Below are 17,668 nucleotides of genomic sequence, written 5' to 3'. Positions count from 1 at the left end.
CTGCTACAATTATAACAATAATCATAGAGAACAGTCTCTGTTTTTTCAAGCTCTGTGATGCTTTGCAAATCCAATCATTCCAACAGGCTGTAAAGGGGAAGAAAGGGGAAGCAGTACATAAAATGGGTGATCAGGTGGAATATTAAGGGGAGGAAGGGCAACACCAAGGGAGGGGTAGAGAAGAAAATGCCCCTCATGTAGGTTCATGCCTTAATTGGTGTTACTTGGTGCTCTCTCTATAATAAGAGCATCGAGGTTCACCAATATGCCAGTGATATACAAGTCTGCTTAAAGTCTCCTTTGCTTCAGATATCCATTGCCTCAAACACTGTGTGCACATCGTCCAAGACTTGGATGTCCAGCGCCTAGTTAAAGCCCCACCCAATCAGGACAGAATTACTGTTATTTGCCAAGAACAACAAAAAACTACAGTGCATACCCCGGCTCAATGACATGAACATTGACCGCTTCAAACCCCAAATATCACCCATTGCCAGCTTGCTTGGATTCACTGTGAACATTAGCCTTGCCTTCAAGGAACACACTGGCAAAAACTAAAGACAGCCTGGTAGCAGCTCTCTTTTCTAAAGAAAGTCGAACCGTTTCCTTGAGAAAGTAAGTTTTGAACTGCTGTTCAAGCCATCCTACTCTCTCATCTGGATGGTGGTAGCCCTAATCCCTGGCTTAACCTACACACTGGCTCCTCTTGGGGACATCCTACACACCACAGTACATCTCATTTAGGGCATGCAGAAATGCGATCCCAATTTTCCCATGTTAATGCAACTCCTTTGGCTTCCCTTACTACCCTGCACCATCATCAAAATCCACTTCATTATTCACAAAGCCACCATGACCAACCACTCCAGCTTATTATGAGGACAAGCTCACCACCTCTGGTGGTTCTCGGCACACCCACAGCCAGGACACCTTCAGACTGCAGACTAAGAAATGTAAAAAATAAATAACAAGACAACCGGCCTTTACCACCTATCCATACAGGATCTGGAACAACAGCTGCATATCCGTTGGCACAGACCCAATATATCTTCTAATTAAGAAAGAGTTGAAGACTCTTCTCTTTAAAGAACACTGTATCACAGTGCATTCTTCGTCCACAACCCAGTTTCCTATTACTCATTGACGTTATGCATGTCTTTGACCATGTATAGCGGTCTGCTGCCTTTTGGCCAGGTTTGTGCTATAGAAATACTATATACAAAATGTATGTAGTACTAGTTTTTGGATTGAAAAGTGATTTGTTTAAGTGCGCAAACAGAAGTAGTTCAGTGGCTTCAAAATTGTCCCTCACCTGAAAAGTAGAATATGGAAGCTAGGAAGTCTGGATTGTGCATGTATGTATCCAAGAATATTCTGAATAGAGGAGCATCTCCCTGGCCCCTGCCACAGAAGCCTTGGCTCTGTGATTTGCTAAGCCCTCCTCTTACACTTGCACTGGCCCTTTAAGATGTTGGTGGTAACCCCAAGACACCCACCCCATCTTGTGAGCCCAGTTTCTCTGCGCCCTAAGGAGCCCATTAAGCAAGAGTCAAAGAACGTGGTAAGGACACAGCATTTCTGTGTGTTGTTGTAATTTTTTAAAAAGTTATTTTCCCCTACTTGTGTCTGTTTACATTTGCCTCTGTTTTTCTACTAACTAGGTATTTTTAAACTCCTGTTTTGTTCTACCCTTGTTAGTATCAGTTTACTTCTTTGTTTTCTGCACATTTGGTCCTTTGTAACTACTGTTTTGCTCTGCAGATAATTGTCTGAATTTACCTACTGTCTATCTGCAAACTTGGTACCTTAAAACTGCTGTTTTGTTCTACCAGTGGCTGTCTGAATTTCCCTCCTAGTTTTTCCCAAAGACTGTAGTAAGCCTATCACCCACCCCCAGTTACAAGTTTAAAAAAAGGCAAAATACACCTCAGTGGCTAACCAGAGTGTTTAGGGCACTGCCTAATCTGCTGTGGGGTTTTAAACTGTGCTTGGAAAGTGTATGCAGCACTTGTTTTTGGCTTAAAAAAGTGATTAGTTTAGTGTGCGTAAAGCTGTATTATAGTGGCTTAAAGTGGAATCTGGAGGCTAGGAAGTGTGGATTGTGCCTGTCTGTATGTAAGGAGATTCTAAACAGAGGAGTACCTCCCTGCCCCCTACCACAGCAGACTGCCCCTTATATGAGTTTTTATTGGTTGTAGCATCTGTTGCTGTGATTGGTTGATAGAGATAGTCTTTCTATTGGACTAAGGACTTACGGTTTGAGTTCTGATTGGCTGTTAGTGCTAGGGTTCTGATTGGCTATTAGGGCTAGGGTTTTCACTGGACTAAGGGTTTAGAGCAGTGGTTCCCAAACTTTTGACATCTGTGGATCCCATTTCATTAATATTTGAACCCGAGGACCCCCAATGAATCATTATTGGAATCCGGGGACACCCCATTGAGTCATTACTGGAAGCCAGGACCCCAGCCTAAACATCATTAATGATTTGAAGCACAAAACAATATGCAAAAAATGCACAAACAAGCATTCATCAAACACATCTAGAAATGAGAACACATTTATTTAAAAAAAAGGTCATGCTAATATGAAGGTTGGATCTTTTTTAAATTCAATTGGAGCCACACATTGTCCATACTATATTCTGTTTGATGCACCTGCACTGCTCCCATGAATCAATATAACAATACCAATTTAATTTTTAGCCTCACTTTCAAATTCCTTGACATTTACAGTACATTTTAAAATGTTCAAATGTACATTTAGCCACTTTATTTATATACACTTTATTAATCTGTTAATATTATTTACTTTCCGAAGCAGTCGCGGACCCCCTTATGAGACTTTGTGGACGCCCAGTGGTCCCTGGACCATAGGTTGGGAGTTATAGTTCTGATTAGCTGTCAGGGCTAGGGATCTGTTTGGTTACTAGGGCTAGGGTTCCAGTTGGTCTTGGGACATACAGCTTTGGTTTTGATTGGCTGCTAGGGCTAAGGCTGTGATTGGTTAAAAGGGCCAGGTCTCCCATTGGCTCTAGAGTTTAGGGTTCCGATTGGTTAGGGTTAGGACTAGGGTTACATTGGGCAATAGGGTTATTTAAGCCTGAGGCCCAGGGCTTCTTAGTGTGGGTGTTGAGACTAATAGTGGAGAGGACAAAGCAATTGCCTGTTTGGGCCTGTTTGGACCAAGTTGGGCCTAGGACCAGAGATGCCACCCAAATTTTCACTTACCAGCTACCACCTTAAGCCCTCCACATCTGCCATCATCCAGACACAATATCAGCAAAGGCATTCTACTTGTGCACCACAAACAAACCTCATAAAATTTGAATGTCTCAACAACCACTATAAAATGCCACAAACCACTCCTTTACACAATTCTAACCCAGCTAAAACACTATGGCACCTTCATTCTCACAGAACACAACTTTGTCCTATACCACTAACACATCCACACATCACCAATACCATGCCACATTATACGTAACTTTATTGCACCCAGACACACTCTCTGTTCATATCAAACACCGGCTCTATCCTCTAGTTGCTCCTAACAGACTCCTTTTTATCATAACAAAACCTATACTCAGCCTCCCATCACACCATCTGCCAACACCCTCCTCCTCTTTCTACCAAATACACACAAACCATGCAATCGTTACACTCCACTCCACCACACATTACCTCTTCAAGTGATCAAATCTAACACAAATACTCATAACTCTTGTCCATCCCCTCTTACACACCACATAAACTCTTCTCCAAAAAACATCACTACCCCCTGTACTCTTCAGATACCACTCACCATCAGTACTTCACATACAGATCCTTCACAGAAAACCACTACATAAATATATCCTCTCATAGCTCAACAAAATACACACATATCATCAAAATCACACACACTTTCATAATAGTTTCTGCAACACTCTTTCACCCTTATGACTACACAAATAATACAAATCCTGAACCAACTTTACTCCAAAATTCTCTATCTTCATCAACTTCTGCCACAAACACCCCAACACAGCAACAATCATTTTCCCGCCTCCCGTCCATTGCACAATATAGAGCCTTAGAATATGACCCACATGCTCCTTCACCCCTAAGCCATACTCCTTCTCCCCCAAACAGACTCCAACAAAACAACATGCTATTCTTCACAATCCAAATCCCCGTGTCTATTACACAGCAAAATTACAAAAACAACAAACCTCACAATCCCACTCTCAACCACCATCTCCACCACGACACACACACACCCAACAAAATGCATTCTTAGCCTGCTGGACAAGGGACACAATATGGAGAAAAAAATATTGTGACCCTCATACAGTTAATATCAGCACAATGACTCGCCTCTGCAAGTTCAAAATATACTGATCACTCTTCTACAAAATAAAACCACACTACTACCAAAACACAAACTCTAAACTGCCTACTCATAAATGCTTCATCACTCTCTTAAAAACAAGCACCACATCTACACCCTACTCACTGCCACACAACCTAACTTATTCTTCATAGCTGAATCATGGTTGGGAGATGATAGGGCCCCAGGGTTGCATGAAGCCGTTCCTCCAGGCCATCACACAAAAATGTATAGGCAAAAAGGGGGTGGACTAGCTGTTGCATTCAAACAAACAAATCTCAGAAAAATGGAGGGCATTTCCATACAAGCTGTGAGGCTCTCATAACCATATGTACCCCTACACCAACATCCTCCTCCTTTACAGACTATCACCTAGCAATTCAACCATTCCCAGACACATTTCTAGACAGTTTCAAATCTTATAACACTATAGTCCAACCTATGCGTTCTTGGGGGATCTAAACATTTGGTTTGACAAACCAATATGCCCCATCCAAAAGCTATCATAATTGGCTTAGTCACATTGAGCCTACATCAGATCATACACAATCCTATACAACTTGCTGGACACATCCTTGATGTCATTTTTGCAAATCTAGAACTAGTTACAGTTCAAAGCATCACACCAGTCACACGGTCAGACCACTATTTGGTAGCTTTCCAACATAAAACTCCACAAATCAACACACCCAAGACCACCTTACAAACATCCACCTATCGACCATGGAACAAAAGTCAATTTTGAATACTTAGAAACACAACTTACAGCCAACACAGATCTAGACACAATAAATTATGTTCCGAAACTTTGAGTGGCTACAAGAAGTGTTCAATATTGTAATCCTTCTCAGAAAAACAAAACAATACAAAAGAAAACAAGCACCTTGGAGACATACAGAACTAAAAAAAGATAAAACAACAAATCAGAAGGGTGCAACAAACCTGCCTCAAAACAAACAGCATTTAAGACAAACTTCACCTACGCAAACTTAACAAAATATGCAAATCATCAATCCAGCTAAAAAGGTACTACTAAGACAGAATTCAAAATGTAATATTCAAATAAAGACTTTAATAAAATTGTCAACAAATTTTGAAAACCTAAATGCATGGAAGGAACTCATCCCATTACTCAAGAAATCAGACAAACTGGCAAATCATTACATAACCAAGACAGACGCATTGGACTCTGATTTAAAACAAAGGAAAACCACCAGCACCAGCCAGTTTCCAAAAACCACCTCCAATAGTAAGCCAACCTAGCCTCTGCACTCCTTCAACCAAATATCACAAAGTGAGTTTATCGATCTGGCCAAAGCAAGCAGGCCTTCTGTCTGCCCTTCTGACCCTTGTCCAGTACACATCTTTTATCTACCAATGCTGCCACACCAGTAAGAAGAATCATCAATAATTTTTAACCATGGAAATATTTCCTGAAGACCTTAAAAAGGTGTACATATGCCCAGTGTTTCCTGAAGACCTTAAAAAGGCATACATATGCCCATTATTAAAGAAAACAAACCTGGACCTGCATGACTCCAACAACTACAGACCAATTACAAACCCATCTTTCCTGGCAAACTGATAGAAAGAGCAGCATACTCCCAGATGTCACAATTCATTGAAGATAACGCCATACTTTCAGACTACAAAACTGGATTCCGTCCAGGAAGAGGCACTGAATCAGCCCTCATCGCCATCTGGGATGATCTTAAAAACACAGTTGACCACAATGGAGTTGCCGCACTACTTCTCTTGGATCTTTCAGCTGCCTTTGACACACTTGACCATGATGCCCTTGTTGCGTAGGCTCTCATTATCTTAATGAATACTGGATTTTGAGCAGCAAGATTGTCCACAATGTGGGGGACTAAATCTGACCCACGGTGGATCACGCTTGTCACTCCAAATCCGGGCTTTGCTCTGGCTAACTAGCAGTGCCTCATCCCTCCTGAATGGTAGAGATGATTGGGCAGCCGAGCGCATGACATTTCAGTACTTCTCAGGGAAGTCGTGGTCTCTCATACACAGTACAGTCTCATATATAAATGACAATAAAGGCAGTGTAAGTTTTAAAGATTGGTTTAATAAAACAACTGCATTTTGGATAGCAAAGTATGAGCTGCAATAACCAGAACTACACAACACAGTAATATTAAAATAGTAACAATGAGAGTGAAGCACAAGAATAAGGCTATCATAGTGCCGCTAGATTATTCTCTCTCTAAGTTATATTTGTAGCACAGCATATTAAGCTCTAAGCCTGCCTTTCAGGTTCCCCCGGCAGGACATCAACCCTCATACCTGAGCAAAGGCCTGTAATCTGCATCTGCATCTGCAACGGGGCATTCAGCATACAGTTGTGGTTCCCTGGTGGAATCTCCCTCTTGATGTGTACTAGGACAAGAAAGTGTTTTTATAACTAACACGCAGATGTTCTAAGAAAACGTCCCTACGTAAGGATCTGTATTTTCTACGAATGCTGGAGACTAAATTTCTACCACGTTTACCGGCAATGTACCAGACTGTAGCCTTGACTGAAGCACAGGGCGATCAAGAATGCATTATTTGAGAACACAGTGCTGAACTAAGCTAAACAGTGTGATAGAAGAAATTAAAACAAGACCGTAAAAACTGGTTATTGTAAAAAAACAATGCGAAGCTGAATAAAATATATCTAGGGCAAAGTGCACAGCGGCCTCGTATGTTAAACTAACGTGCATGGAGCTATACATAAAATGGCTACACCACACCCTCATATAAAGGCTGTAAGAAGCTGGCATAGAGGGGACTGCTCTTGTCTGGATCACATCTTCCCTTCAAAACAGAACAAATGTCATCCATACTCCCCCTTTCTCACCCAAACGCTGCTTCACAAAAGTAAGGGTCCCTCAAGGCTCAATCATCTCTCCCATGCTTTTTTAAATTTACATGAAGTAATTACCGGCAATGAGCAATGAATTTCAACTCACGTGCTACAACTATGCAGATAACATACAAATACTCGTTAAACCAGAATTCCCCAAAGGCATCGGAAATTCACAAGTCTTCAGTTGCATCAGAGCTGTTGATTAATGGATGACATGGGGCCATCTCAAACTAAATGCTTCCAAAACAGAAATATTCACATGTTGTGATAGAAAAAATTATGACCCACTCTGCACCATGTCTGGCGATCTGAGACTGCCTCCTAAAGTATCTAAGGTAGTTAGCAATTTTGGAATTACCATGGATTCAAAGTTAACAATGAATACTCGGGGCGTGGCCAAGATGGCGACCGGAGCGGCAGTGTAAATGGGAGCTCCAAGCTCGGCCAAAGAAATCTCTTGTTCCCAGGCGATCACCGACTTCCCCCGGTAGGTCGCCGTGGGCCCTGCCACCCCCTGGCCGCTTTGGAATGTGATGAACTGCGGTGGGGGGAGTTTTGGTGGGTGAGTGACGCCTCGACTGCGGCGCAGAGCGGGCCGCAGGCCAAGTCTGTGAGGCCCGCGGCAAAGGTGCGCGTCAGCACCGGTGATTGTCCAGGTGATCGCCGCTTGGACCGGACGGCGAGCCACCTGAGGGGAGCAGACAGAGGCAAGCGGGAGGTGAGCAGCGCAGGGACCGGCCCTGGAAGCGGCCAGTGGTGCTTGTGGTCCTGCTCCTGCATGGGCCGCAGGCCAGGGCCTGTGAGACGTGCCTCGGCAGCATTGATTGAGCCCTGCCTGCGCCGTACTGGACAGGCGAGAAGCTGGGGACTTGCTGGCCGTGACAGGGGAAAAGGCCACTGACTGATTTGTGCCCTGTGGCTGGAGGGCCGATGGGCACGTCGTGGCGAGTTGGGAGCGGGCGAGCCCTATGGGACTGGCTCAAAAGGGCCCAGTACTTGGATCGAGCCTTAGCCAGCTAAGCGAGACCCCAGACCCGCGACAGCGAGGAGGAGAGGAGTGAGAGAGCCATCTCCGTGCCTCCCCACCGGATGTACTGCACTGTGCTTGAGGTACGCCTCATTTTGACTGTACTAGAGATCAAGGGACACGAGATATCAAAAGGCGACCACAACACCAGGAGGCCCGCGGTAACAGCGGGCACAATCAAGCCCTGTATAGCAGTGTGCATCAGCGAGGACCGGGACCCTCCTTGCTAACCGCGGCCTCCTCAGGGGTTGAGCGCCATCATTCACCCTGTAGGCACTGACTGTGGAGCACTGGCCGGCGTGCGCTCAAAGGCCGCCCCGCTGGGAGGTGCAAGCCAAAAGCTAACAAGACACCAGCGACGACAATGGCCACGCCAGATGCCCCACCTGTGGGCCCGGACGTGACTTCTCAGGCCCTGCAGCAGATGGATGCCACACTCCACATTCATACATCGCAATTTGAAAAGGTACTACAGGCCATATGGGATACCAAAAACTCCCTTGAGGCGAATATCGATGCAGTGACAATAGATGTTAATTTACTACATGCAGACCATCACACATTGTCTGAGAGAGTCACGGAAACAGAGAAAGAAGTGGCTGAGTTGCACCCCACCATGAATGAGCTTCAAGAGTAGATGGATTACTTGTCTACGGAGGTAACCATTCTGAAACGTAGAGCTGAGGATGTAGAAGGGAGGTCACGGCGTAGCAACATCCGCCTGGTGGGATTTCTGGAGCGCGCGGAGGACTCACACAGAACTGTTCCTGGAGCAGTGGCTTGCTGACGTGGTACTGCAGGACAAAATACCTAAATTCTTCTCGGTGAAACGGGCACACAGAGTGCTGGGCAGGCCTCCGCCACTGGGGGCCAACCCCCACCCACTAATAGCCCACTTGCTCAATTACCGTGACAGGATCTGGTGCTCCAGCTTTTCTGTAAAGATGGACCGTGGAAATTCGAAAATGCACTCACAGCTGCCTACCCAGACTTTACTGCTGAAGTACAAAAGAAACGTAGCTCCTTCTATCAGGTGAAGCAATGCCTTCCGGAGCACATCCTCAAGTATGCCCTGCTGTATCCTGCGAAGCTACGTGTATATGATGGCTCCAAAAAACACATCTTTGCCTCGTCGGAGGATGCCTGGGCCTGGCTCCATGCCAAAGGGCTTGCCCAACCCACACATCCGGAAGAGGCCAAGGGGCAGTGGTCGACTCTAAAAGGGAAGCGTAAACGTCGCACAAGAATGAGAGCAAAGCCCCCACCGGCCCAGGCAGTCGAGGAACAGTGTTGTGCACTGCTTGAGGCTACGCAGTTCGTGACTAATCCATTCTCTGCCCTGTGGGAGCCCCAGGACTCGGTTATTGAATGGGGAGACCGATCTGACTCTGAGGACTCTCCTCGCGGCCTACTGCTTACCCCGCAGACTGAGGATGTAATCTGAGCTCGGTTCCCTTCATCGGAGGAACCCATGCTCCTGTGGATCCCTTTGTTAAATTCCTTGTAAGAAATAGGTCCCATCACATGGGCCTCCAGAGAAGCAATGTCAAGACTATGTGCAGGATTCCAGACCCCTTAGCGGTTCCTTGGGGTATCAGGACCCGGGTCGCTATTCGGATGGCCGGGAGCTCCGATCCGTGCCTTATCCCGAATGGACCAGTTGATCCCCACGCCTGATATCAGGCTATGTTACGTTTTGGAATGTGTGTTGGTCTCCTGTTAGACCCATATATGTTTTTCCTTCTATATTTTCTTCGGACTGTTTTGTTATTGCCACTATTCACTGTTAGAGAGAAGGGAATGGGGCACGATTACAGACTCCAGTGCGGTACTACAGCCTCGGAGAGGACACAGACAGGCCTTGCTGGTATGGGTGTGGGTTGGTCTCCTTGAGATCTCGTGCAGACTCTAACTATTACACAGACATGGCTACACAGGCACAAGCGCATGCACCACACTACAGTGTGATCACATGGAACGTAAAGGGCATGGCCACACCATGTAGGAGACAGCGTATTCACGCATACCTGAGGCGCCACCTAGTGCATATAGCTATGCTGCAGGAAACACATTTGTCAGAGTCCACCCTTGGGAGGCTTCGCTATATCTGGAAAGGCCAAACCTTTGGAACCACCCCCTCATCATTTGCCCGCGGTGTGGCGATCTGGATTTGTTTGCCACACTAACCAAAGACGACTACCGGTCTGCTCCGAGACCCTGCTAGGGAGAGCCTATTTAACTGTGCTCCTGATGTTAATCTGGATCGTTCCTTCCCCCCACTACCGAATGCACCAGGTAGACACATTTCCCATGAGATCGAGGCCTGGAGGGCGGAGAATGGATTGTGCGACTTATGGCGAATGGGCCACACAACAGAGCGTGAATACTCCTTCTGCTCCCCCATTCATGACCTTCACACTAGAATAGATCTGATTCTGGCACCGTCCACAATGGTGCATAGGGTGCACGGCTTTGGTTACCTTGCACGCACTGCGTCAGACCATTGCCCCTTAAGGGTGGTCTTGGGATGAGGCGGCCTGAACACACAGATACCTGCGTGGCTCCTGCAAGTAGAGGCGATGTCTGACCCCCCCCCCCCCCTTTCGCGAAGAACTCGCCACATGCTTATCCACCTACTTCTCACACAATAATAACACAACAGCACACCGAGCAACAGATTAGGATGCACACAAAGTAGTAGTACGCAGCGACTGTATGGCCGCCTCTGTGGGGGTTTGTCGGGTATTGCTTCAGGAGCTGGCCGCATTAGAGTCCAAAGTGTGGACTGCAGAGGTCGCTGTGGCCATTCGTAATGAGACTGACGCCAGACTGGGCAAACACGATTACAGACACTGCATGACACGACAATATGCGGAGGGCGACAGATCGGGCCGCTTATTGGCTTGGCTGGTCCGGGATGCCCCACAGCGTTCACCCATAGGGACAATCAGAATGGAATCAGGCTTGATAGTTAACACTCAGGTGGCTATCAATGAAGCTTCTATTCCTACTACCAAATGCTGTCCTGCATATTCCCCTTAACACCTGTTCCCCTGGATCTCCAGCCGGGTGTACCAGAGTACTAATTACCATGGTGTCATACCACTTTTAAGTATTTAGGAATACAAGTGTATCACTCTATGGATGACATTAGAGAGGGCAACTTAGACAGGACTATTCGCTCCATACGGGGATCGCTCCCCTTCTGGGGATCTCCCGCTATTGCCCATGGGCAGAGTAGCCATAGCCAAATGCTCATTCTTCCTAGACTATTATACCACTTTGCAGCGGTACCAGTTGTTCTCCCCCACTCATTCTTTAAGTCGCTGCGGAGTCTACTAACTGATTTATTATGGGGAAAGGACAGACATTGCGTGGCACTGACCACAACACAATACACCCAGGATAAGGTGGGCCTAGGTATGCCCAATTTCGAATTGTACTATGCTGCCGCCCAGCTACTGTGGCCCATTAGCTGGACAGGGGAACAATGCTCGGCAGAGCAAAAAGTAATGATGGATACACTCTCTCCGACGCCATTATATGCTTGGTTATCTGTAAGAGCATGCTCCACACATTGCGGTAACGTCATACTAGATGCTGCTAAAACATGTTGGCTATGCTACGTTCACGGTAAAGGTCCTAATACGCCATACTCACCATTGATTCTACTGCTACACTTGCCTAGAGCCCGCGACATGCTAGCACACCACAACATGACTCCATGGCGGGAAGCGGGCCTTAAGAGAGTGGGAGATTTCTATTCAGAAGCTACACTGTTAAAGTTTAACAAACTTGCGGGGATACATGCGGGTACCTTCCTGACATATTGCACAATACGACATCTACTACGAATCACGTGGCACACAAGAGACGATGAACCTCAGACATCACAGATACTCACGCTGACCCTATCCATAAGGGACACCAAAAAAGTTATATCACGGCTATCCACTATGTTGTTGACGGAGGCCTGCCTGAGTCCATAATTCGTGCGGTCCCTTTGGGATGCAGTATTCCCCAACCCCTTGGCACAGAAGGCTTGGACAGCAGCGCTTTCCTCCGTTAAATGTGTCTCACGTAATCCTGGGCTTCACTACACCGAATTTAACAACCCACACCACCCCTACCTATCCCCTTCCCGTATAAAACGCATGTTCCCCACGTCTGACCCTGTGTGCCCCCGCTGCACGAAACCAGTTGCGGACGTCTATCATATGGTTTGGGACTGCCCGCCGCTTGCGATAGCATGGCGACACATTACTGAAGCAACTACGGAAATAACTCATCATGCCCTGACACTGAGCCCAGAGTCCTGCCTACTGTGACTGCGCCGACGGGCTAAAGGAGACAAACAACTTTGTAGATTCATTGATCAGGCCTTCATCACTTTTAAAAGCTTAATAGCAACACACTGGAAGGCTCCTCACGCCCCTAGTTAAACTAAGTGGCTATAAGACCTGTTTCAGTGGTCCCGCGCATAGGCCCAAACCCTACGTCTCCTACAATCTAGGGGGGGGGGATGTCTGATGGAGGCTCAGAAATTTGGGATGCTTTCCCTGAACATTCAGAGGACCCCACCACACCTTATGGATAGATACACTGCTCCTAGGATCTAAGGATCAGACTACGCTGCTCTGGAGACTTCACTTGCTTCCTAGTGGGGTACCCCACCGTTTCTCATACTCACAAGTACATGATGCCCCTAGATACCCTTGTTAGCTCCAGATACACAAGTGGTGCCCCTCCCGCTACACAAGCATTGCCGCGTGGCATCGCCGAGAACACCTAGAGGCGACGGAAATACACACTAACCCACTATGGAACATTTGATCCTATAACCAAATGATGTTTCCCCACCTCTGTTTACTATACTGGAATACTAACTCTCGATATGTGGCACACTTAGATGTTGTATTTTTATTTATTTCTCTTCTCAATATGAATATTATTTATCTCTGTAACTCTATTTTCTTTTTGTTGCTGTATATTGTTATCCCATCATATTTGACTGTGTTAAACCCAATAAAGAGATATATGGAAAAAAAACAATGAACACTCAAGTGGACAAATTAGCAACATCAAGCTTCATCACCATGAGAACTTTGCGACCCGTCTTCCCCACCTCAAATTTCCACACAAGGTCTAGGCTACTATCTCCCTTGTACTCTCTAAACTGGAGCACGCCAAGGCCTCTAGCATGGATCATCTCTGCCTACTATGAAAAAGCTGAAATGCCTTCAGAACACAGCTGTCAGACTACTCCTACGTGTAAAGCCACAAGCCCACATCTCCCCTGCCTTGATGGCCCTACATTGGTTACTGGTTGCCAGAAGATCCACCTTCAAGCTGCTTTGTATCACCCACAAAACAATACATGGAACGGGACCGCTTTTCATCAGGAATAAAATGACCAAATACATTCAAACAAAGAAACCTCCGCTCAAGATTGGCACCCCTCCTCAAAACCCCACCATACAGGAAAAAGACAGTAGGTGGTACATCTTTCTCTATTCAAGCGGCCAAACTATGGAATTCATTACCCCCGAATAGAAGTTCAAAGGATAACTATCCTGTCTTCAGAAGACTACTCAAGAGTTGTCTCTTTCCTACATATCCACCATACTCAAAGAGCAATGGAGTGCATGTCCCTGTGTATATAAACATTTATAATTTGATAGATGCATATATCTAGATATGTGTATTTCTTTGTATAAAAATGTATAATAGCTATTTTATCTTAAAATCTATACATACTCTTTATCTCTGTTTAACGAATGTATATATTACTTACGGTTAGGTGTGTGTGGGTATATACATATGTGTATATTCTAAGCTTAACATGTTCATAGGTCGTTGTATAGTTTCTATATAAGTTGTTTGATTAGATGCTTATGAGTCTCTGTTTTTATTTTATCTATCACAATAGGTAAATATTATCGGAACTATTTATCTACAAGCATTTCACTATTGAAATATTGAGAAAAGATAAAATAATGTTATAAATGTACACAAATAAATTAATTTCAAATACTGCAACCCTTGAAAGGCTGTTTATAGGATACAACTTTAAATCTCAATATATTATATTCCTTACTCTTAAATTCCCTTACTATGTAATCATGTATCTATGTATTTATTACTTTTAGTCCTACTGAACAAGAGAGAAAAAAAGAAACAAAAAAAGTACTCTCTCGAAAGCTTTCCTCTGCCTTACCATCACCCTATAACTCTATCAATCTATCCTCTATCTGACTCATCCCGAACCCATTTTACGACTATGATATCCAAATTAACCCTTCCTAGACCTTTCCCTCCTCCACCCTGCCTGGCTCACCCCAAACCTCAGTTTAGTACTGTGATCTTCCAAACAACCCTACTAAATTCTCCCTCCTGTATGTCTCCTTTGACTTATCCCAAACCTCAGTTTACTACTAGGATCTTCCTAATGTCTTTCAACAGACTCTTCCCTCCTCCATCTCTCCTTTACTCATCCTAAACCGCATTTTACTGTTATGATCTCCCAATTAACAGTTCTGGATTTTTCTCTCTTCTGTCCCCCCATTATTTTATTCAATCCAACTAAAAGCCTCACATGTCCTTTGCTCAGATTAACTCATACCTCCCTATACTAATATTATACTCCTATTTTCCTATACTAATCCACCTCTAATGCTTTTCGGGTTCCAGAGTAGCATGCTACACACCGTAACGCATTTCTATGCCTCTTCAGGGGAAGTAAGCGCGATATAAATACAATTACAATGCACAATATGAAGACATATACATATATACTTAGAATATTGCAATTGCGATTGCCAAATGTGCCAGTATAGGCTGATCTTCCCAGATTTACCCAGATAACACAGAATCATTTTCTAAACTATTAAGATAGCCCAAGACACACACTACTCACTGAATATCTTGATTCTGGTCAGTCAGAATCCCTATGTGAAATGTGCAATTAATAGTCAAATCATGTCTTGTCTTATTGACAGCAGTGCTAGCTGATCTGCTTAGAAAACCTCTGAATTCTTGGATTTTCTGAATGAAGATTGACGTTTGATGTAGTGACATTTCCAATACTAGAGTTCGTCATCAGAATACTGACTATACTTAAATTAGTTTAGGCCCTATAGTTGACCAACATTCCTTTTTGTCGAGTCCTACCTCGCCTGCAAATCTTATGGGAACAGATCTAGTATGTAAATTAAATTACACTACTTACTGCACAAATGATGGTGTGTATTTGAACGTACCCAAGACTAATGAAAATGAAATATTTGCCACTTTATGTGAATCAGAGAGTTGAGGTGAAGAGCCTGAAAATAATACATTAGAATCCTTTGATGAATTGCTGTAGCTAGTGCCTTCTACTTTATGACCTGGACATGCAAATGATGTAGGTTGTATCTTCTCTGAATACCCAGTCAAAATTTGAATCATCCCTTTGAAGAACCGTCCTCGCATCACAATTATATTCTGAAACTGGAAGGCAATGATGGAATCCCGCCTGTCACCCTAGCTTTAATAAGACAACCCTGCTACAGTATTGCCATTTACCCTGTCACTGCTAAATACTTTACAGTTGTTGATTTGGGCTTCCCTTTCTTTTCCCTTCCTCTACAAAAAGAGAGACAACTTCTGTCTGTTCCAATTCAGAAATAATTTATAGTGTTTAAAGAGTCTTGCACCATCTTTTCCCAAGCTAGTAACAATCTTGAGTCACTGGTGATTCCTGATGGCTCTACGCTTGTTCACTATATAGACAATTTGTTACTTGCTTCTGTCACTTTCTGTTAATGCAAGGTTGATTCACAGTATCTGCTTATTGAATTGACAAAGAAAGGGCATGAGGCTTTGAGACATGTTCGATATTTAGGTCATGACATCTCTGCTGGGGAACACTTATCAGTCAGTTGACCGGATTGAAACTTTCTGTAAGTTACCTTGCCCCTTAAAATAACCCAGGTACATGCTTTCATTGGATATTGGAGACACTGGATTTTTGGTTTTGCTTCCTTGGTTCAAACCCTCCAAGAAAATGTTAAAAATTACAAGCTGGATCACTTGCAATGGACTAAGAAGGCAGAGCAAGTATTTGTGGCAATGACAGTCCCTGTCCTAGTGTTGCCTCAGTATTCTTAGTCCTTTACATTATATTGTCCTAAACAAAACCGTTGTTCACTTGAGTATTAGTGCAAGATCATGGGGACAAAAAGAAACCAATTGCATATTATTCCTTAGCCCATGATTCTGTGGCTGCCAATTTCTCACTGTATTTTTGGTTTGTCCCTGCATCAGCCCATGTAGAAGTAGAAGTATCTACAAAAACTGTCCTATGTTTAATTTTCATAGTGTTGATTCCCTGTTCCATTGCTGTCCTGTTGCAATGGATTGGAGACCCAACGACCACAAGGTGATCCCATCATGAGATTTTACTAAACTCTCTCCTATATTACCCTGGTTCATTGTCCTGCATTTTACCCAGCCTCTTTGAAGCCTACAGCAGAAGACGAGGAGCTCCATAATTGCTTACTAGTTTTTGAGCAGTTAACTAAGCCTAGGATTGGTTTGTCTGAAGCCTCCATACCCGGTAGCAAAGTTGATCACTGTGTAGATGAGTCATGCCTTAGAAGTGACATTGTGCCCCTTGCAAGGTAAGCAGCATTTACCTTTTATAAAGTTGGAAAAAAATTATATTTGATTTGCCCTAGTATGTTCTGCTCAGGTTGCTGATTTCTTGTTCATACACAAGACTCTGTTAGCCACACGAGATTCTTACTGTATTTGTTGATTACAGATATACATTTGGTGCTACCCATGACTTTAAGATCTTGTGGATGGAACAGGGTTTTGTCACATGTGCTAGAACACACATAAAGAATGATAGTTATGTAAAGAATTTGTTCATATCTTACCATGTAAAATTTCAATTTACATATGTACTGCTCAACAACATGCTCAAGATGATGTGTCCTATGGAAAGGCTTTCGAAGATGAAACAGCTAAGAGGTGCTTTGTCCTCCAGCTCTGACATACAATATATACTGCCACACTTATGAATTTCCTGTGTCTGTTGCAGGGGCAGGCATCTGACACTGACAAATAAATCTGGACCAAACAGAGTTGTGACCGGCTGCCTGATGGAGTGCGGGGGAACAACACAGGGGAGGTGGTATCCCCAAAATTTGTGCCCCTTACCCTTGCTAGGTTGTATTAAGGACATGCCCGTGTTACAAGGGACGCTGTGATCCGTGCCACAGTGATGCATTGCTTTGAGCCTTTCTTTTTTTTAAATTAGTCACAGAGTAACAATGTCATTCCTGTGACTTTTGCCAAGCCCATAATATTGGGAAAGTGGTTAAGATCATTCCTACTGCCCACCTGCCTCTTTAGGTTG

General features: G+C 44.3%; 1 protein-coding gene and 1 long non-coding RNA gene across 4 annotated transcripts in view; one reads left to right on the top strand and one right to left on the bottom strand.

Annotated features, from left to right (window-relative positions):
- The window catches only part of SDCCAG8 (SHH signaling and ciliogenesis regulator SDCCAG8), a 1,349,628-nt gene that overhangs the window by 415,311 nt on the left and 916,649 nt on the right, over positions 1-17,668 (top strand). The window lies entirely within an intron of this gene.
- LOC138295871 (uncharacterized) overlaps positions 1-17,668 on the bottom strand; it is a 207,512-nt gene that overhangs the window by 138,024 nt on the left and 51,820 nt on the right. The window lies entirely within an intron of this gene.

This window comes from Pleurodeles waltl, chromosome 5 (genome assembly GCF_031143425.1).
Source record: "Pleurodeles waltl isolate 20211129_DDA chromosome 5, aPleWal1.hap1.20221129, whole genome shotgun sequence".
NCBI lineage: Eukaryota > Metazoa > Chordata > Amphibia > Caudata > Salamandridae > Pleurodeles > Pleurodeles waltl.
Note: the sequence above shows the minus strand (reverse complement) of the source record. Positions and strands in the feature narration are given on the sequence as shown.